Below are 22,836 nucleotides of genomic sequence, written 5' to 3'. Positions count from 1 at the left end.
AAAAGTGCAATCCTCTTAGCTTTTAGTATTGGGCACTTGTACCAGCTAGGCCAAGATGGCTTGCTGATATAGCGTATCTATGAGCATGAGATGCATAAAGTTTTAGCTAAAGCACATGGAGGGGTTGTAGGAGGTCATTTTGGTAGAGATTCCATGGCCCAACATGTAATCTCAGTTGTGGTGACCCATCCTTTTTTGTGTTGTTGCTAAGTTTGTGAAACACTATGATGAATGCCAACATATGAAAGTGCAAATTAGAAAGGACAAGATGGAGCTTATACCAATAATAGCACAACAACCCTTTAAAAAATGGGGAATAGATCTCATTAGGCCTATAAGTTCTGCAACTCAATATTCATAGGCTAAATACATTATTATTGTTGCAACAGTTAATTACCTAACCAAGTGGGTTGAGGCTAAAGCCATGCAAAAAAATGATGTAGCAAAATTATTATGAGAGTATATGATCTCTTGATTTGGCTGCTCCATTGAGATTATGAGTGATCGAGGCACACTTCATTAATGAGGTGATCACACACCTATTGTCCACCTTTATGATCATCCATCGAAAACCTTTTCTCTACTACCTCAAGTGAATGGCCAACAAGCTAAGGCCACAAACAAGACCCTAATCAATGTGGTAACCAAGATGGTCTCAGCTTCTCAAAGTGACTAGGACAACAAACTTATGGCAACATTTTGGGTGTATCGTGTAGCCTACAAGATTGCAATTGGTAAAACTCCATTTAAGTTGATATATGGCACTAATACCATTATGCTAGTTGAATTATTTGCCCCAAGTTTAAGAGCGGATGTGCACAAGAGATGGAAGGTCAAGAAGGTTGGACCAACTGCCTAGGGAAGTTCAAATGATTATCCAAAACCATATTGCTAGCAATGCATGCTCTTATCTATGAGAAGGCTTGGTTTGATCACAAGTATGCCAAACAAAGAGATTTCCAAAAGGGTGACTTAGTATTACTTTGTTCCATTAAGGACCATAAATAAAAACTAAAGTTTAGGGTCCCAAGGTCTTTCCACATATAATCCATTAGTAGAACAAAAAGTGTGGAACTTGAGATGCTTGAGGGAGAAGGCATACGTTTTTTCAGTGACAATCGAGTCAAAAGATTCTATCCACAGGTGCATCCACTGCATGAACCCCCAATGGCACTATCGTTTATTACCATAAGGGTTGTTAGAATCACTTAGCTCTGCTACTTACCTTAGGATCAAGTTGACAGAAAAAAAGGCACACACAATCAATGCCCTGATTGATGAAGGTGTTGCCTCTGTAGCGTCATGACATACACTGACTAGATGAGCATTGGGCAACTTGTGCTAACTCCAACAATTGCAAAGGTGAATCCATATGGAGATATTCCTTACAAACTGTTGGGCCAAATCATATCGATCATTAAGACTGAAATTTTAACAGCTATCTTTTACATGCTACCTAACACCGAAGGAGTTTCTAGATGAGGTACTGTTGGGCCACCTATTTAAACAACAAACCAAGTGTGTCGTCAATTTCAAAATGTAACACATTCACCTAGAGCTACCCAACATCAAGATTATTACAAATTTTTGCAAGGGTGATCTTGCTTCACCCACGAAAGCAACACCACCAATGCCTTCAATATCTTTCAATGCATCTCCCATGGAGGGGAGTAATATTCTCCTCAAAGGATTACTTTAGGCTCAAGTAGCCCAATGCATACCAATCATCCTTACACCCCACCAAAAGTAGACTCCCAAGGCACCACATAAAAGGGAGAGGTCCTCATACTAACCACTCATGAAAATTAGCTCTCCACCACTGAGCAAGAAGGTGATGTTAACATCGCAGACATAACCAAGCTAGATGGGTTCCTAAGTCCCTACTCAAGGCATAGGGTTACTATACATGTAACAAATGGATATGATTGCCGAAGGTCTCATGTACCACATTCACAACACCCCAACCATCGAATGATAGATGAATCCAATTTTCACAATTAGAAAGGGCAGTCTCGCAACGACTAGGAATGAGCACTACACCTCAACTAGTCTACAAAAGGAAGGAAATGATTTTGTCATAACTGATTGATCTCACAAAGAGTCCATACTCTAAACTCTATCAAGTGAATTGCAAGGAGCCATAGATTACTCTCCCATTTAGTTCAAATTGCCCCATAATCACACCATTTGTCCACTATTTGTGTGGTAAATCCAACAATTGCAAGTGCTGTGTCCAGTCTAAACTCTCAAACCAACCCACAAAGGTGTTTACAGGAAACTCATCTAACTCTAATGGCATACTTACTCTTTCTTATCAACCAAACTAGCCCAATGACTCTAACATCATACTTGCTCCTACTCAAACTATGGACAAAATCCAACCAGCTATTCTTATCAACCAAACTAGCCTAATGAAGCCAACCATGCCTACAACCCTCTTATAAGATACAATCTCTCTTAAAATTAGTTGCCTACATAGCCATGGATATTAATACCAACATAGTCACAGGTATTCGAAGGCTTGGTAACACCTTCACTTTGTTTGCTCATAACTATAAACGACTTCACTTAGGCCTCTTAGATGAGAGCAATGTAGAAGATGTGAAATCTCTACCTTACTCATAGGAGAAATTTGAATTCATATTCACTAAGGCCTCATAGATGAGAGCAATGCAGAAGATGTGAAATCTCTACCTTACTCATGGGAGAAATTTGAATTCATATTCACTAAGGCCTTGTTGTTGCTAATGAGCTTTAAAATGACACATGATTACCTCCTTCAAACATAGCTGCATTGAGACAACACTTGAGGATCTTGCCAATCTTAACCATCTAGCATAATCTAAGTCGTTGTTCTTACAATGATGGCCTACATCATAAACATAGTGTGAATGAGTGGGCTGCCAAATCATGACCAACATCGAACATCATTGCTCTATAAAGACATTTGAGTATGACACCAGTTACATTGCTCCAACTTTGTTTCATGCCCTTGCCTTAACTCATAATAGACCATTAGAAGATAATGTCATGCTACATTTGTACATGGACTAGATACTTAGCCTCTTGACACACCTTTTGCTTCGAAGTATGATGTTTTCTATACCAACCTTCTCACCCTTGGAGTTTGTAACACCATCACATGGAAGGAGCTCATGCCTATGATTTTGATGTAGAATGCATAATGTAAAGAGACTAGTATTGACAAAGCTGGAACCACTAGCCACACTTTTGTAGCTAAGGACATCTTAAGGGGATGGTGATCATAAGTAGTAGAAAGGCAATAACGTAAGGAAGAGTTAACGACAAGAAGTCCAAGGGTGCCCACATTGTGGGAAAGGACACACCACAAAGAGAAATATTAGAAGAAGTACCTTATCTTTGGCCTGGAGCGAATAATGGTGCCAAAGACTTGAAGGCTACACTAGCCACAACTATAGAGTCCATCTTCATTCATCTCTATGGGATGGAAGACTTTGCTCTTGATTATTCCTCTATGGGGAAGCCTTGGCTTGTGGATAGTGATGTATCATCCCATACAACTTACCGTTAAGATTGGAGCCAAGTCCTACATGACAAAGGTGCAATATCACCATTGGTGACACTTCATCGATGCCAATTCGAGGAATGGCAAGATCCCACTTATTCCCAGCAAACAGGTTTCTATAGCTGAAGTTCTTTATGTTCTAGACTTAAATTTCAACCAACTTTTTGTTCATGGACTTACATAGATGGGGATTTGTGTGGTCTTCACCCATGAGGTAGTGACTGTGGAGGATTTGACCACTAGAGATGTGATTTGGGTAGGTATCTAGGAGAGTGGGATATACAAGCTCATGACCCTGGCAATAGCTTATTTTTTAGCTTTTCCGTTACTTTGTCATGCTTGGCCCTAGCATATAAACTTTGATGGCATGTGCTTGGCATTGAGGGAGGTATCAACAAGGGCTTATTAGACTTCCCTTCAATTGCTTCCACCTTATGCCCTAGTGTTTGAGGGCCGAACAACATCACGAGCCTTTTTCTAAGGTGACTACTAGACACATCTACACCCTTAGAGTTGGTCCATGCTGACTTGTGCAACCCTATGAGAATAGCCTCCTTGGGCAAAGCCAAGTATCTTATGCTTGTCCTCGATAACTTCTCCAAATATGTGTGGCCTTATTTTCAAGAGTTTAAATGAAGCATTTTTCAACTTTTGTGAGTAGAAGGTGTTTGTGGAGAAACATACTATCTTTAAGGTGAGCCAATCTTAGAGGTAAGTTTACCTTGAAGAAGTTTGATAGGTTTTGTAGGCAACATGGGATCAAGATGGAGTTCTCTTATACAATCACACCATTGAAAAATGGGTGTAGTGGAGCAACAAAATTGGACGATGCACTGAGGGATTTCTCACACTCTTTGGATAGAGATAGTTTTTACAATGGTTCATATCTGCAATTGGTCACCTTGCATTGCATGATATGACACCCTATCAAGCTTTCTTTGGCAAGAAGCCATTCTTGTCCACTTTTGCATCTTTGGATGTGATGTCTATGTACATGTCAACAAGAAACATGGCAAAACTTGATGCTAATTCCAAGAAGCCATTCTTGTCCACTTTTGCATCTTGGGAATCTGGGATGAGATGTTTATGTACATGTCAACAAGAAACATGGCAAAACTTGATGCCAATTCCAAGAACCACATCTTTGCTAGTTGATATTTATTTAACCAAAGGCTATAAGCTCTATGATCTCGAGACTAGCAAAATGGTGGTGAGTCAGGATGATGTGTTTGATAAGGATATGACCTCTGACTCTCCCTCGGCGATGCTTCTTCTTTAGGTGGATCTTTTTTGACTCCACCCCATCCTCCACCTTTGGAACCATCTCCACCTTCAAGGTTATCTCTTAGCACCCCTTCCTCTTCAACACCCCACCTCCTTGTTCTTTGTCTCCCCCCTCCTCCAATGGCTTCTTCTTCTACCCCTTCCTTTCATGCACTTTGAGGGATATTGAGCCAATAGAGGGGGAACCTTCTTCATATCTCCATCCATTTAACAAACATGTGGCAAGGTTTGGGTCAATGTATCACTTCCTCTTGTAGCGTTCCACTACTTTTATCCTTTGCTTGGAGCATCATGTAAACTTTGTCAGGTCCAAGTCCCCTTGCCTTAGATGACCATCCTCCTCAAATCTTCAAAGTGAATTTCTGGTCTGTGGATAGTTAAAATGACCACTAGAAGGATGCCCCATCTAGAGAAGAGACTAAATTGTTAATCTAAAAAGGTGATTAACAAAGGTGCATTACAAACTTAAAAACCTTAATTATCTCTTTAAAAGAGCCATGAAACAAAAAAATTGTCCGACTTTATGAGAGATCGGGAGAGTGTTTATGTCGAGTAAGCCAGCCAGCACCCAAGCTTTGGGAGGATCGACATCTATAAAAAGAAGTCTCCCTAACCACGTCAACCAATCGTTGTTTTGTAGATTGCTGGCATCCAATCTCCACTGTTGGCTACACCCCTCCCTTGGTGGATACTTCAGTTCGTGGTGCAGCCAGCTCTTCATCTGAGGCATCCTTCCTAGCGCCTGTCGCCATCTTCTCCACCTTGTTCATGTGCTGCTGAGCCTTGCATTTGCTGCAACCAGCTACCGCCCTTTTCAGCCTGCACTACTCCATTGCCAAACAGTCACCAGAAGTGCAGCAGATAGCTGTGTTTAGAGCAGTCTACTACCACTCAGCTCGTCTTGCTTGTCTAGGAGCAGTCGCCAGCTGTCCGCCTTGCGTTTTCAGTTGTTGCCTTGGCATTTTCATCATTGTTCAGGTCACATTGCTGCCACTACATCCGATCAGCCCGATCTAGACTCCAGCTATGCGCTTACAGCTGCTAATTACTTCCAAAGGCCTCTTGGCACCTGTTGCAATTCAGGATCCATTCAAAGTACGACACTGTCCAACTTGTCTCTACTCTAGTCTATTATGAGACATGGAAGTTCCAGGTCTCGTACTTACTCTTACATAGTGTATTTATTGGATTGAGCATCATACCATTATTCATTCATTCATCATTGTCTTTAAAGTACTCGTCACCTTGAGTTCTATTGTTATCACTTTGTGTTTTATCGAACACTTGCGTTTATCTTTAGTACTTGAGTTTTTCTTTACATGGTAATAGAGCTAGGTACTCTTTGAAGAAACAAAAGCCTTGATTTGAAAGCTATTGTCAAGCTTTAGTGGCAAAGTCCTCTATGTATCGGATTTGGACTTATCTTCTTTTTGTCCATGGTTTGGACACAACTAGGTACTCATGTGGTCTTTACCCAGAAGCATGTGACCTTTGAGGATTCTTCTACAAGTTCTATTCTTTGGATAGGTACTGAGGAGGGTGGGCTTTATAATCTCACTGCCCTTGTTACATGGACTTTACATAAGCTTGGGATACTTTGGAATGCTATTATGGGTACTTGAACTTCAACTCTATATGCAAGGCTTCTTCTTCTCGGAAGAAGTTAGTAGAGGTGTATGAGTTGACTATGATAAGTTTTTTTCTAATGTTTTTTCTAAGCTTTAGAAGGATCATGGCTTTTCGATGGAGTGTTTTAATTTGAATACACTATCAAAGAATGGTGTGGTGGAATTGGACCATGCTTGAGATTGTCCAACCAATGTTGGAGCATCGAAATCTATCTTACTGTCTTTGGGGTAAGACGGTTGCTATGGTGGTGTATATCTGCAACAAGTCTCCTACTTCAGCATTGTCTCCAAAAGTTGCCACTTGGCAAAACTTGCGCATGTAAGTGGGAAAAACGTTTTTGGAGGCTAAGAGAGTCATTCCAGCCTTGTGCAAGCTGTGGAAGAGAGAGTAAGAGAGAGAGGAGGCTGCCATTATTTGTACAATAGTTGATAGGTTGTTTCCAACCACCAATAGAAGACCCTTTATGAGCTAATGACATGTCCGAAAGAGACTATGTAGACGGTGATAGCAGTTTGAGGGTTGTTTCAGCTGAGCAATATCATATTTGTTGTGTTCCATCAATGGAGATAGCTTTCATGGTTGTCTAGAGACGGTAGTTGATTTTTTTCATTTTCTTGTTCTGGAAGTTTGAATTTTTTCTCTCCTCAACATTTTCTTTTATCCTCTAGCCTTTTCTCATCCTTTTTCAACAATCCCAATAGATTCAATTACTATTGGAGATGAAGATTTTGGTGAATCTCTATTGTAAACCTTAATTTATAGAGCAAAAATTAGGGTTTGATAGCCACCTTAGGAAGCCAGCTTAAAAATTGAAGTCTTAGAGACTTGAATTTCAGTTATTAAAACCCATGCAATTTCAAGAGATTCAAGTGGCCATTGAGCTGGTAAACATTTGTTGTTGAATTTGTTACCCAAGGAGTACAATTGAAGGCCAATCCTTCGGGCAAACCAAGAGTGGTAAATTGGTTTGAAGGCTCGCTGGTCATTTATGATAGCAAGATGCACTTGGAGAGTGGAGCAGATTGAATCTTAGTGTACTCCACCCATTTGCAATAAAAGATAAAGAAATACCATGAGATAGTAGTTTTTGGAGTTAGTTAGCTGTCCATCGTCTAAGATTAATTGGTAATATTTTCATTTTCAGTTTATGTGAATTTTATGCTTTCTATAATTGTTGATTAATTAGGCCATTATCACCCTCTTCGAGAAAGAAAAGCTGGTTTCATCCCCTTGCCATCCACTCCACCCCTTCCCGGTTATCTATCGGGACTACTTCTTCGTCTTTGATTCTCTCCATCCCCTCCTCCCTCCTTCCACTCCTATTCTACCCTTGATGTTTTTTTCTATTTCTTCTTTATTGAGTATTTCTACTCCTTCCCCATTTCCTTAGGTGTCTTCTGGAAAATTTGAGCAAGGAGCCCTCATCGTCTAAGGGGATGTCAAAAAGATGCATTGCAAGTACTAGAGGTCTCTTAATAGTCTATCACAATTCCTTAGTAATATTGATAGCCCATGGAGGATGCAGGAGTGACTTACTTTCTTGTGATCCCTTTCGGCCCACGTATTTTAGCTAAGCTATAGGCCTAGTGGGATAGTTCACTTTGTGTGAACTATGCTTTCATGTCATGGATTCTTAAGAATCATGAGTCTATTATAATTGATGAGGCTCTTGTATTAGAGGTTTGCCGCCATACTATGTAAGAGGAGCTTGATACGATCAAGCGTAATTAGACTTGAGAGTTGGTTTTGCATCTATGAGAGCAAAAAGTGATTGATGTGAAGTGGGTCTTTAAGACTCATTATCTGGCTAATGGCTTCTTGGACAAGTGTAAAGTTAGGCTTGCTGCCAAAACCAATGTCACCAAGTGGTGATACTTTTTACAGTTGCTTTTCTTATTTATTTATATAAATATTTTATTTTTCTTTTCTTTTGTCGTCGTTGCTTTTTATCCCCAGAGTTTTCTTGGAATAAGCGGGATCTTTGCATGGCCAGAAGAGGCAGCCATTGGGACAAATTGGACTAATGGTTTGTCTGAGCCTTAGGACGAGTACCATATTGAATGGGCATTGAAAAATAGAATGCTAGTGGTTTGGGACTGTGTGCTTAGCCATTGGAGATGGTGCAGGACAATGAGCCTGGCTAAGATAGAAGATGCACATGTGAGAATGCTCACGGAATAAAAGTCACTGTAACTGAGCCACATTACACTTTTGATGTGGTCGCAATGATATAAGTTGCACAGAACAACTCAAAAGAATGCAGGGGTCACCATCCCTAAAATTTAGGGGGTTACTATTTTTGGACCCCAGAATTTGTTCATGTCATTGTCTTCGTTTTTACACGAGGATTAATTCTCTGGTTTGTGCCAATGTTAAATTTTGCACCGATCATGGAGAATTTTAGACCGGAAGGTTTAAACGGAAAAATTGTTACATGTATGCCATGTGGCACAAATTCTCAAAAGAGAGAGAGAGAGAGAGAGAGCATTAAAAAAAACGTAATAGGCATAAGAGGCAGATGGGAGAATGAAGTTTTGAGAAGCTGAGGGCAGATTGCTGCAAGAAAACCAGCCATGGAGAGTACTTCTACGTCTCTGACTCAAGCACGGAGGTAGACCTTGCTCCCTCTGATCATCTCTCTCTCTATTCTCAGAAGAAATGCTTTGCATGATGGATTGATTTCATCGAAGGTACAATTCTGTGTTTTTCTCTGTACATGCTGAATAAGAACAGTGAACTCTGTTCATGCTGAATGAGAATAGTGAACTCTGCATATGCTGAATTGAAAAAACAGTGAACTCTGCTCATGCTGAATAAGAATAGTGAACTCTGCACATGCTGAATCGTAAGAACAGTGAACTCTATTCATGCTGAATAAGAACAGTGAACTCTGCACATGCTGAATCATAAGAACAATGAATTCTGCACATGCTGGACAGCAAGAACAGTGAATTCTGCACATGCTGGACAATAAGGGATGTTGATTTGGACATGTTGTACTATTCCTATGCGGCTGGGATTTAATTAGAAGAGATGAAAACCAACTGTTCACAGGTTATGTATTTTGAAATGTTACAATTTTTTTGTAATTTTCTATATTTTAATTGATAAAGAAATACCGAGAGGGACGCCGGTCTTCGGGGCCAATCTGGTGTTGAGCGAGGGAGAGAGGTCTTTGTTTATGTGTGTGTATGTAAAGTCCAGGTGTTGATTGAAGGAACTACCGCTTTATGTGAGTCATAGACCTGTTGCAACCAATGACAAGTAGGTTTGGATTATTCAGAGAGATTTTCCACCTAGAGTCCACATGTCTACTATTCAGGCTATTTTGGCTCTTATAGCCCATCACCATTTCCTATTTTTCAAATGGATGTAAAGCTTGCCTTCTTGAACCACATATTTGAGGAGATTTATATTTCACAGTCTCCTAGCTTTCTTATGCAAGGGAAGGAGGATTACGTCTACAAATTCGGGAAGGTTTTCTATGGCGTGAAGTAAGCTTAGGGCTTGGTACTAGAAGATTGATCAATTCTTCTTACAGAGCAGCTTTCATCTATCAGATCACGACCCCGATCTTTATTATGAGGTTGTGATGAATGACAAGCGTATCTTAGTCATCTTGTATGTGAATGACTTGATTATCACAGGAAGTGACTCACGAGAGGTTGCTTGGAATCGAGAGGTCTTGTGGCAGGAGTTTGACATGATGGACCTTGGGATCCTTCACTTCTTTCTTGGTTTTGGAGATCTATCAGATGGCATAGGGTATTTTTATTTCCCAACATAGGTATATCTCCAAGCTGCTTTTGAAGTTTGGTATGGCTTATCCCATGGAGCATGAGTCCAAGTTGGTTACTATTGGAGATCCCCTTCTTGATGCTACCAGGTACATGTGTCTTTTTGGCTCATTAATCTGGCTCATCCATACTAGGCCAGACATCTCTTTTGTGGTGGCATTGTCGTCTTCTTTTATGAAGACTCCTCCTCAATCTCATTGGAGAACTACTTTAGAGGCCGAGTATTGTGCACTTTGTTCTACATCTCAGGAGGTAGTTTGGCTCCGGTTGTTAATTGGCGGAGATTGACTTTCAATAGATAGGATCCACATAGTTGTATGTGGATGACCAAAGTGCCTTAGCTTTGGTGAAGAACCTTGTGTTTCATGCTTGCACGAAGCACATAAAGGATCAATATCACTTTTGTAAACGCCCCGAACAACGTAGTATGCTTAACAATTATGATTTTCGCTTGTTTTCGAGATTTAATATAAAAGAGAATGAACACTTAAGCTAAAAATTAAAATTACTCATAAAATTACAGCCATGAAAATGTAAAAGTAATGGAGACAAGATTGAGGGTTGAAGATGGGTAATCCCCCCCCGAAGGAACGTATTTTTGCTCGATCCAAGTCCCTTAGGGAAGAGCTCAGTTACAATCAACCTGAGAGTGAGGAGAAGTAATTCTCACTCTCACAAGATCATGCAAAGATGTACAAACACACATGCATTATCTATTATGCAATGATAAGAACTGATTTCTTTACAATATGAGAGAAGAAAGAGGAGAAATCAGCCTTTCTCCATCGTTGATCAGCAGTACATGGATAGGGCTTGCTTCTTGTTGCTAAAATGGAAGAAAGAGCTTGAGAAGGAGGTGCTCTAATGAATTTACAGGCTTGCTGTCCTGTAAAACAGCAGTGATAGAAGAAGGAATATGGAGGAATTTGATAATGGAGAAGTGGGGGATGATGATGGGGATGGATGGGCCAGTTTTTGGCTATCTGTGGGTTCTGTACATGAGTTTACAGCAAAGACAAATGATGCTGAATGAAGAAAAACGAGCTCTTATTTATAGGAGAGGGAAGAGCTAGTACAAAAGGGGAAAGTGGAGTAGCACAAGACAAGTGTCCAGCCACATGTCATGAGATGTGACAAGTGGTGGAATACTTGGAAACTTGTGTGACAAGTGTCTTGACACTTGTCTCTTCTCTATAGCCTTCCTTTTTGGGCTGAATACTGTCAAGAATAGAAACAACCAAATTTAGTAAGCACAGTCAGGGTACAGAAATTGCTATTTTTAGAATGACATCCCTATTTTTTAGGACTAGCATTTTTAGGCTAATTCGAGGCTCCTAAAATTTGGGGACCTCCTAAAATTTAGGGACCCTCAATATGGATGTCATATGAAAGCTTTTTCCGTGTATATCGCAAAAACGGTATCAGAATCTTTATGTGACTTTCCTATGCAAAGAAATGTGCATTTCAAGCTTTCAGCCCACACATGCACATTGTACAAGCATTTCATGATCATGCCATCTTGTTGATTGTAATTGTCTGTTCTGGCGGATCTAGCCCACACTTCAAGGCATCAATCCTTTCTGTGTGCGAGTCTAACCCTGATATGCGTGAGTTCTGGTCACAGGTGCCCAATCGGGCCATATAGGTGGAAGTGTGAACTATCTTTTCTCTAACTCACCGCGTGGGTCCACCATAACCTGTGACCACTCATTAGTGGTGGCCAGCTCCAATGCACTTTTCTTTATATATAATTAGTGCAAAGGAAACAAATTTAATAAATCATTATATAGACAAATTAATGAAAAAGGATACAAATTCTGTTTCTATAGAGTTGTAACAGTCCTCTGGCTTTTATTCAGTTGTCCTCAGCTGAAAAGCTTCTTGATACGGCTGAAGAATGTCTGGGTAATCCTTTATGAATTTTTCATCTATCCACTGTGCATCTGTTGTGGGTAGATTTTTGAATTTTAGTAAGAATTTTCGTGTCACGAGGCCACTTCTCGTGGTTCGATCCTTGTGAACAAAATCTGTTCAGGTTCCAAGAGTTGCTCTGTTTCTTCAACTTCTGGGGGATCTTCAGTAATGGGTTCCTTTGGTTCTGGTCCTATGTAAGGTTTTAGCAAACTTACATAAAAAGCATTGTGTATTTTCTAATGAGCAGGAAGCTCAAGTCGACAAGAAACTTCATTTATTTTCTCAATCACTTTGAAGGGTCCAAAGTATCTACTGGAGAGCTTTGGAAAAGATGAATTTTGACCGGAACCTTGTTTGAGTCTACTTTTATCAAACTTTAGCAAGACATATTGACATTTTTCAAAAGCCAAAGGTCTTCTTCGTTTATCTATTTGCTTCTTTTGTCACTCTTGGGCAACTTTGATAGTGGCTCGAACTTGATCCATTGCTGTTTTTAAATCTGAAGCAAACTCATCAGCCAGCAAAAATCTTATCTTTAGTGCGAATAATTGGAGGAGGAATCACTTTACCCTGTACTATTTCATTTGGAGCTTTCCCTGTGGATGAGTGCACTGTATTGTTGTAAGCAAACTCCAATAATGGAAGATATTTATCCCATTGTGACTTATGTTCACTAACATAAGCTTTCAACATATCCAAAAGAGTGAGATTCATCACCTCTGTTTGGCCGTCAGTTTGAGGATGAAAAGCTGAGGAGAACTTTAAAGTGGTTCTCAAATTCTCAAATAAAGCACGCCAAAAGTTACTTGTGAATTTGGAGTCTCTATCTGAAATGATCTCCGAAGGCATACCATGTTATCTGAAGATATGTTGAATGAAAAGTCTTGCAACTTATGCGAATTTCAATGTTTTATGACATGGAATAAAATGTGATTGCTTGTTGAATCGATCAATTATGGCCCAAATCATATCATGACCTTGAGGTGTTCTTGGAATACCTGAGATGAAATCCATTGTGATAGATTCCCATGGATCTTTGGGCACTGGAAGAGGTTGCAACAATCCTAGAGTCTTCTACCTATCATACTTGGATTTTTGGCATACTAGACAAGCCTCAATGAAGTTATGTGTATCTCTTCGTAATGTTGGCCAATAAAAGTAGCGCTCAATTGCACTTAGAGTGGTTGCCCTCCCCCTATGCCTTGCATAAGGGGGTTCATGACTTTCTTTAAGCACCTTTTGTCGAACAAGAGGAGTGACACAAAGGCGATTGTTCATGAGAAGGTAACCGTCTTTGATGGAATAACCTGGATGAGAACCTCCTTGCTGTAAATTTGACCAAATTGCTGCAAAATCAGTATCTTCATCATAAGTATTCTTCATCATTTAAAAATCTTCATGATGAGCCACTGTAATAGTTGCAATGCGAGGCACTCTAGAAAGTGCATTAGCAACTACATTTTGTTTTCCTGGAGTGTACATAATTTGAAAATGAAACATAGACAATAAATTTTTCCATCTTGCATGTTTCTCCTGCAAATGCTTTTGAGTCTTGAAATACTTCAAGCTCTGATGATCAGTTTTAATAAGGAATTCATTGCCTAGAAGATAATGTTTCCATATCTTCAAAGCATAAACCACTGCTAAGAGCTCCTTTTCATAAATGTCATACCTTTTCTCCACATCATTTAGACGGCGGCTTTCAAAGGCTACAGCATGGCCTTCTTGATTTAGCACTGCATCAATACAATCACCGCAAGCATCTGCTTCCACCACAAATGGTTTTACCAAATCTGGAATGATAAGAACAGGTCCAAAAGTAAGAGCTGTTTTCAGCCTTGTGAAGGCCGCTTTCTCTTTTTCCTTCCATTGGAAAGATGTCTTCTTCTTTGTAAGGTCATGAAGTGGAGAAGCCATATGTGCAAAATGCTTGATGAAGCGGCGGTAATAAGAGCATAAGCCAAGAAACGATCGCACCTCATGCACATCATGAAGATGAGGCCATTCTTGGATTATCTTGATCTTTTCAGGATCCATCTGAATTCCTTCAGAAGAAATGACATGCCCAAGGTAATTTATTTTATGCATGAAAAATTCACACTTTTTACCATTTACCAAGAGTTGATTTTGTTGAAGTAATTGTAGAACAATCTCCAAGTGCGGATGATGCTCCTCTTCATTCTTGCTAAAGACAAGAATATCATCAAAGAAAGTACCGACATATTGTCGATGCTCTCTAAAGATGTGCTCCATCATTCGATTAAAGATGGCTGGTGCATTCGTTAATCCGAAAGGAACCACCAAGAATTCATAAAGACCGTATGAAGTGCGGAAAGCAGTTTTGTGTACATCTTGTGGTATTACCCTAATTTGATGATAACCACTCTTTAGATCAATGCGGCTGAAAACCTTTGAGCCTCCTAGACGATCCAAAATGTCGTTAATTCTGGGAATAGGAAACCGATTCTTCACAGTGATTTTGCTGAGGGCTCGATAATCAATGCGCATCCTGAATGTGCCATCTTTCTTTTGAACAAGAAGAACCGGTGAACAAAATGGTGAGCTACTTAGCCTAATTAGCCCACGGTTGAGTAGGTCTTCGACTTGCTTTCTGATTTCTTCTTGTTGAGGACGACTCACACGGTATGGTGCTATATTAGGAGGAGAACTGCCCGGAATAATATCAATATGATGGTCTTCTGGCCTTTCTGGGGGAAGCTAATAAGGAAGATCTTCCGAAAAACAATCTTTATACTTTTCCAAGAGCTGAAACCGCTCTTGGTTTTTAGCATTCATATTATCTTTTACATCAGTGACATAAAGAAAACAACATTGAACACAATCCTTAATTGCTCTAGAGACTTGCATATGGCTTACCATAGGTATGGTGTCTCTAGAAACTCCAGCTTGGATCTCGTACTTCTTGCCTTTGTGGGTGAGTTCTACCTTCTTTTTTTGAGAGAAGATGGTTGAATCTACTCTATGATTCCAGGGCATGCCAAGAATCACATCGTAGCCTTGAATTTGAAACTTGAGCTTGCCAATGTAGGGTGTCACAGTCTTCACTATGTCACCTTCATCGGCATTTAAAGCTTGGCGAACTTCTGCCGGAGTGTCCATCTCTTCATTCTTTAATCCAAGCTCTTTAGCTAATTGCCAGGAAATGACATTTTCATTCGCCCCAGGATCTATCAAGAATAGTGCTTGCTTACCTTGCAACTGTCCCCAAGCTTTTAATAATTTGCGCATCTCTGGAGTGTGAGTTGTGTTTGCAATTACATCACTGATAGCATTGATTTTCACTGGCGACTTAGGCTTGTTGTCAGAAACCTTGCTTTGTCCTTTGTTTGGACATTGCTTCGCTATGTGGCCTGTTTGTCCACATTTAAAGCACTTCCCTTCTTTCATGAAGCACTGCTTTTCTTCTTCGGAAAGTTGCTTTGCTTGTGGGTATAGATTGGAGCGAAATTGAGAAGCATTAGGAGGTGCATAGGGCTTCATCTTCTTTTGATTTGATGGCTGCTTTTGCTGCTGTTTTTGTCCTTCATTTGGGGCTGAATACTCCTCATCATTAGCTACTCTCTTCTTATCATTCTTTTGGAATGATTTGTTGCCATTGTGCTCCATTTCCCATGTCTCAGCATGGTCAATGAGTTCCCTGAGACTAGAACAATGATAATGATTAAGAGCAGTACGAAGTTTAAAATGCAAACCTCCTTGAAACTTCCTAAGCTTTTCCGAACTGTTGATCTTTTTGAAATGCTGGACCTTCAAAAGTAGATCCCAAAATCTCTTGGTATAGTCACCAAGTGACTTATTTTTCCTTTGCCAAAGCCGATCCTATTCCATTTTTACATCTCTTTTGAAATTAACAGGAAGAAATTGGCTTTGTATCATGTGAACAAAGCACCGCCATGATTTTGGGGCAGCATGATCATATTCCAACCCCGTCCACCAAGTATGGGCTAAGCCGGTCAAATGTAAAGCTGCCAACTTAATCTTTTCTTTTTCTTTATACTTGTCACAACCATACAAAATTTGAAATTGATGAATAAACTTCAGAAGAAGATCAGGATTTCGAGAACCATCATACATACTGAACTTGATCTTCTTTTCAAGTTGAGATAGTGACTTAGTCTTCTTCTTCTTCTTATGTCTTCGTCCATGCATGGATCTTGAGGTTGAAGATGATGAAGTGCTTGATGGGGATGAAGATGGAGACGAGGGTGAAGAATGTCGACGCCTTTGACGATGATGAGGTCTTCCACGAGAAGGGTGTGACTCTTCGTCACTAGAAGAGGGTCCATCAGAGTAGGTGCCAGATGACTTTGAAGAAGAGGATGAGCTTCAACGCGATCTCTTTCTTTGTCTTGAAGTAGAATGGAATTGCCACTTAGAAGTAGTTGGACTTCTTGATCGGCTCCTTTTATTGGTATGGCTTTGTCTCCTTGAAGCAGATGGGCTTCTTTCCTTGAATTCTTTGGGATTCTCAACTTTTTCTAGTTTGAGAAGTTGCTCACGAATTTGCTGATTCTCCTCTCTAAGACTTTGAATGGCTTGAAGGATAGCACTCGATTGATCCATTGAGACTCTAAGAAAAATATGCTCAAGCACTCAATACAAGGGCTAAAAATAAACAAACTTATAATTGTAAGCACTATTAGTGTTGGGGTGAGGACCGAGCCAAAGCTCTGATACCACTGTAAACGCCCCGAACAATGTAGTATGCTTAACAATTATGATTTTCGCTTGTTTTCGAGATTTAATATAAAAGAGAATGAACACTTAAGCTAAAAATGAAAATTACTCACAAAATTACAGCCATGAAAATGTAAAAGTAATGGAGACAAGATTGAGAGTTGAAGATGGGCAACCCCCCTCTCCTCCTCCCCCCCCCCCCCGAAGGAACGTATTTCTGCTCAACCCAAGTCCCTTAGGGAAGAGCTCAGTTACAATCAACCTGAGAGTGAGGAGAAGTAATTCTCACTCTCACAAGATTATGCAAAGATGTACAAACACACTTGCATTATCTATTATGCAATGATAAGAACTGATTTCTTTACAATATGAGAGAAGAAAGAGGAGAAATCAGCCTTTCTTCATCGTTGATCAGCAGTACATGGATAGGGCTTACTTCTTGTTGCTAAAATGGAAGAAAGAGCTCGAGAAAGAGGTGCTGTAATGAATTTACAGGCTTGCTGTCCTGTAAAACAACAGTGATAGAAGAGGGAATATGGAGGAATTTGATAATGGAGAAGTGGGGGATGATGATGGGGATGGATGGGCCAGTTTCTGGCTATCTGTGGGTGCTGTATATGAGTTTACAGCAAAGAAAAATGATACTGAATGAAGAAAAACGAGCTCTTATTTATAGAAGAAGGAAGAGCTAGTACAAAAGGGGAAAGTGGAGTAGTACAAGACAAGTGTCCAGCCACATGTCATGAGATGTGACAAGTGGTGGGACACTTGGAAACTTGTGTGACAAGTGTCTTGACACTTGTTTCTTCTCTATGGCCTTCCTTTTTGGGCTGAATACTGTCAAGAATAGAAACAACCAAATTTAGTAAGCACAGTCAGGGTACAGAATTTGCTATTTTTAGAATGACATCCCTATTTTTTAGAACTAGCATTTTTAGGCTAATTCGAGGCTCCTAAAATTTAGGGACCCCCCAATATGGATGTCATATGAAAACTTTTTCCGTGTACATCGCAAAAACGGTATCAGAATCTTCATGTGACTTTCCTATGTAAAGAAATGTGCATTTCAAGCTTTCAGCCCACACATGCACATTGTATAAGCATTTCATGATCATGCCATCTTGTTGATTGTAACTGTCTGTTCTGGCGGATCTAGCCCACACTTCAAGGCATCAATCCTTGGTCACAGGCGCCCAATCGGGCCATATAGGTGGAAGTGTGAACTATCTTTTCTCTAACCCACAGCGTGGGTCCACCATAACCTGTGATGACCACTCATCAGTGGCCAACTCCAACGCACTTTTCTTTATATATAATTAGTGCAAAGGAAATAAATTTAATAAATCATTATATAGACAAATTAATGAAAAAGGATATAAATTCTGTTTCTATAAAGTTGTAACAACTTTATTGGGGAGCGGATTGTGGATCGTGAGTTAGCAATGGCCTACTATCCCACAAAGGACAATGCAATGGATCTCTTCATAAAGCCTCTTCCACACACTTCTATGCTCTCTCATATGAGATTGTTGGGTCTTTAGACACTCCTACGATTTGAGAGGGGGTCTTAGCCTACCATTTTATTGAGTTAGTTTGTCGCCTCCTAGTTGTGAGCTTTGTCAAAGTCTGACAAAGACATTGGAGCTCTGACTATCTTTTCCACCAGTTTTGTGTGAATTTCTTTCTAAGTCAAAGTCAGTGTGTTCACAATGCATAAGCACCCACCTTTCCTTGCCCTACCGGAGGTTATGCGGTACTAGATAATCGATTGTGACCAGTCACTTCCGATTTGGGCTGGTTGACCAGTTTTTGAGCTAGCAGACTGCATATTTTTACTGGTTGTTTGTAGTAGGCCAGATTTGGGGGCAGCTGGCCATATATAACCCACACTTGGCTGAAGCAAATCATCTTCTTTTTGTCTTTTGCAGGTTGCATACTTCATCTCCATTTCCAATGCTGCCATCATCTTCAGCCTGATCCGGTGCCCTCATTGACACTTTGGGCTACGTGCAGGGATTGATCAATCCATCATTGTATTCAGCTTTCTTTCCAAATTCAATGTAGACTTCTCTTCCATTCCTATGGTGTTTCTCTTCTTCTTTTCTCTCCGTGTTTGTGTTCCTCTTCCATTTGCACACTCTCACAGAAGTAAGCATTGTGATCTTGGTTTCATAGGATGGATGAGTTCTTTAGAACTTATGACTATTGTTCGACCCCTTATGACTTGAACTTATATGTTAAACACTTTAGAGGGAATCAACTATCTACTACTTTATGTAGAGATGATCTTTTCATTACAGAATCAAATTCTATGACCATAGCATATATAAAGTCCAAGCTTTGCTCTACATTGGAGGTGGTTGACATCAGTCGACTATCATAGTATGGGAGACCAACTAGAGCAAAGGTGGCTTTGGATGTCATTATATAGCTCAAATCTAGCGTCTTAGGAATCATAGACCTAGATAGCCAAAGCAAAGCATTATTGGCTAAGATCATTTTAAGGGGTCTTCTTCCAAGAGAGGAGCCTTGGGAAGAACTTTTGATAGGGAGGCTTCAAACTATTACACCTACACATGGAGGACCATGGCAACCCAACATTCACTAGATATTTTAGGAGATTAGAACTAGAGACATAGGAATGAGCTTTGCGGTTAGATTTGCAGCTGCAATTATCAGAGCATGGAGATGTTTTATTTGTCCTTTATCACCATCAACTCTAGCAGAAGAGAAGAAGAGGGAGCTTTTTCTCTACAATCACTATTTGAGATTAGAGTCAGGCCACACTCTTGGACAAAAGGACTTATCTATCCTACGGGAGGCTCTCTATATAGAGTGCTGCCTCAATGGGAGATTGGTTCTCAAGTCAAGAGCTATTGTATGTGATTTAGAGGTAGAAGCTACAAGGTCATAAGGGACCCAAAGCTATGATGATTAAGGCTGTAAGACAGAGGGACTATCTCTTGATTGGAGGATGGATATAGACACTTCTTAGATCTTGGTTAGTATCTTCTCCAGAGGGGACATCCTTCCAGTAGCCATTGCAACTAAGTGAGATAGGATATTTACTTTTATGATCAAGGAGGATAGCCATCTTTAGTGAGAGGACTTGGACTAGACAAAGTTCAGAGGATGCTCCACATTGAGGGTTCGAGTAGTGGCACATTGCGAGAGGAAGTGGGACATTGGTCCAAACCTAGCCATTTGCTTGTTAGATGGATAGAGATATTGGGCTTATCAGAGGATGCCTCTCTAGGAATTACAAGGGGATTGAGGAGAGTGGATGTGGAGGGATATAAGCCATGTAGTGTGGCCTTAAAAATAAAAAGTAAGTTTCCAAAGCAATCGGTTTTGATGTTCCGAATTCGATATGAAAAGCTAGTGTTATAACTAAAATAGTCAAAAAATCTGCTAGTATTTTTTAGGGTATAACAAAATTCAAACTGGTATTTTAGAATTCTAGTTGGTGCAAATACACTAAGATGCCAATTTTTACTAGCCATTGCTTCTTTGGCCAAAACTTTGAAAGCAAGCTAGATGATGGATTTAGGCCTAGGAAGATATCCCTTTTCTTATGGCTATTAGCCCATAGGAACTTAGCAATTGGCACTTGGCTTGAATATGGTAGGGACCAAGTGGGATGCACAAGATGTGAGGAGCCAGAGGAGACACAGAGATATTGCCTATGGGACTATCTCAGAGCTCAAGAGGTATGGAGGAGAGCCCTTAGAATGATATTCCACAACACAACACAGACAATGGTCACATGGGGGATTGTAGCTTGGGTCACAGATAGAGGACTAGCATGTGGCTATGAGGATGTTCAAGGTAGCCTTTCTTTCTTCATTTGGACAACATCTAAGTAGAATCCCCACTCCGGACCACTTGGCAGGCACAGTGGTGTGAGAGTGCGCAACAGAAGACACACACACACACACACATAGAGGAAGTAGGAGATGAAGGAAGAATACTGCATTGACTGAAGAAGAATGCTGATACAATGATGGACTGATCAGTCCGTGCATGTAGCCCAAAGTGTTAGTGAGGGCACCAGATTAGGTTGATGACAATGGTAGCATAAAGCACGGAGAGTCGGAGTGTGCACTTGCAAAAGGAAAGAATGAAGACTAAAGAGAGAGTGTATCTGCAAATAGTGGGGGCTAGCTATAAATAGCCATAAGTGACCAAATGTAGCCGACTTGCACCATTAGGTGCCAAAACAGTTGGCCAACCAACACTTAACGCTGGTTACTGAAGAAAAATGCCAAAAAAAATAGAGGAGACCTCAGAAAGATTCCAGATGGCAATGACAATGTTTGATGGGTGTAGGTAGATTGTGGAAAGTAGAAACTACCTAGGAATGCACACAAGAAGTTGACAAATAAAGAAAATGCACCTAAACTAGTAGAGCTTCTATGTCTTCATGAGACCCTGACAGGAGTTTACAACCAGGAGATGACAAACTAACATAACTAACATAGGTAGGCTAATGTCCCCTCTTAAACCATGGAAGTGTTCGAAGATCTAACAACCTCACGTGATAAAGCATAGAAGCTTGGGGCAAAGGCTTCGTGAAGAGATAAGCAGCATTGTTCTTCGTGGGACAGTAGGCCATCACTAACTTGGAATCCACGATCCGCTCTCGAATATAGTGATACTAAATCTCAATGTGCTTCGTGAGAGCATGAAACACAAGGTCCTTTGCCAGAGCTAGAGCACTCTGGTTGTCCACACGTAGCTCCGTAGGTCCAGATTGAGAAAAGCCAATCTCTACCAACATATGGTGAAGCCAAACCGCCTCCATAGCTATAGAATATAATGCACAATACTTTGCCTCTATAGAAGAACGGGCCACAATAGGCTACTTCTTGCTGCTCTACAAGATAATTCCCGATCCAAGGGAGAAGGCATAACCTGTAGTAGATCGACGTGAATCCATATCACCTGCCAAGTCAGAATCACTCCAACCAAAGAGAGTAACCCCCTCTCCATACATGATTGCATAGGATCAAGTCCTTTGTAAATAACGAAGAATGTGTAAAGCCGCTCTTCAATGCTCTTGAGTGGGAGTCTTCATGAAAGAAGATTGCAATGCCACAACAAAAGAAACATTTGGCCGAGTGTGAATAAGCTAGATGAGGGAGCCAATAAGACACTTGTAACAGGTGGTAAGGGGAGCTTTGGCTGCCAAAAGCTTGGACTTTGGGTCCATGGGGCAAGAAATAGGCTGACAATTGGCCATATCAAACTCTAAGAGAAGCTCGGAAATATACATGTGCTAAATAAAATTGCCATGTGCCATTTGATAGATCTCCAAGCCAAGGAAGAAATGTAGGATCCCAAGATTTGTCATGTCAAACTCCTGTCGTAAAATCTCACGATACGAAACACACTTGTCACCCTCAACCTTGAAGTATAGGTTAGGGTCATGAGCTGATTGATGGAAGCCACTGTGTAGAAAGAAGCGATCAATTCTCCGATACCAAGCACAAGGAGCCTGCTTTAGGCCATGAAGTGACTTTCGCAATCTGTAGACATGGTTCTCCTTCCCTTGCACAAGAAACCTGGACGCTATGAAACATAAATCTCCTCTTCAAGGATACCATTCAAGAGAGTAGACTTTATGTCCATCTGATAAACAAGCTGGCGGCAAAGGACTGTAAGAGCCAAAATAAGCCGAATAGTAGACATCCGAGCAGTAGGTGCAAAAGTTTCAAAATAGTCTAAACCTGCACTTTGCACTTTGTGCAAAACCCTTGGCTACAAGCCTAGCTTTGTGCTTGTCCAAGGTATCATCTGCAAGGTACTTGGTCTTATGGACCCACTTCACACCTATCACCTTCTGCTTTGGGGGACGCAAAACCAATTCCCAAGTTTGAATACGCTTAGGGGAATTGAGCTTCTTCTACATGGCGTGATGCCAAATATCCTGTGTAAGAGCTCCTCAACTATAGTGGAGCTCACTGG

At 40.5% G+C, this 22,836-nt stretch overlaps 1 protein-coding gene and 1 long non-coding RNA gene across 3 annotated transcripts in view; one reads left to right on the top strand and one right to left on the bottom strand.

Moving 5' to 3' along the window:
* LOC148008929 (villin-4-like) overlaps nt 1-22,836 on the bottom strand; it is a 72,855-nt gene that overhangs the window by 34,038 nt on the left and 15,981 nt on the right. The window lies entirely within an intron of this gene.
* LOC148008930 (uncharacterized) overlaps nt 5,447-22,836 on the top strand; it is a 30,207-nt gene continuing 12,817 nt past the window's right edge. The window contains exon 1 of the long non-coding RNA XR_015689884.1: nt 5,447-5,984. This is a non-coding gene — a long non-coding RNA (uncharacterized LOC148008930). The remainder of the gene's footprint in view (nt 5,985-22,836) is intronic.

Source organism: Lygodium microphyllum, unplaced genomic scaffold (genome assembly GCF_053477565.2).
Source record: "Lygodium microphyllum isolate KBCC unplaced genomic scaffold, Lygodium_microphyllum_v1.1.10 scaffold_45, whole genome shotgun sequence".
Taxonomy (NCBI): domain Eukaryota; kingdom Viridiplantae; phylum Streptophyta; class Polypodiopsida; order Schizaeales; family Lygodiaceae; genus Lygodium; species Lygodium microphyllum.
This window is presented reverse-complemented; position numbering and strand designations above follow the sequence as displayed.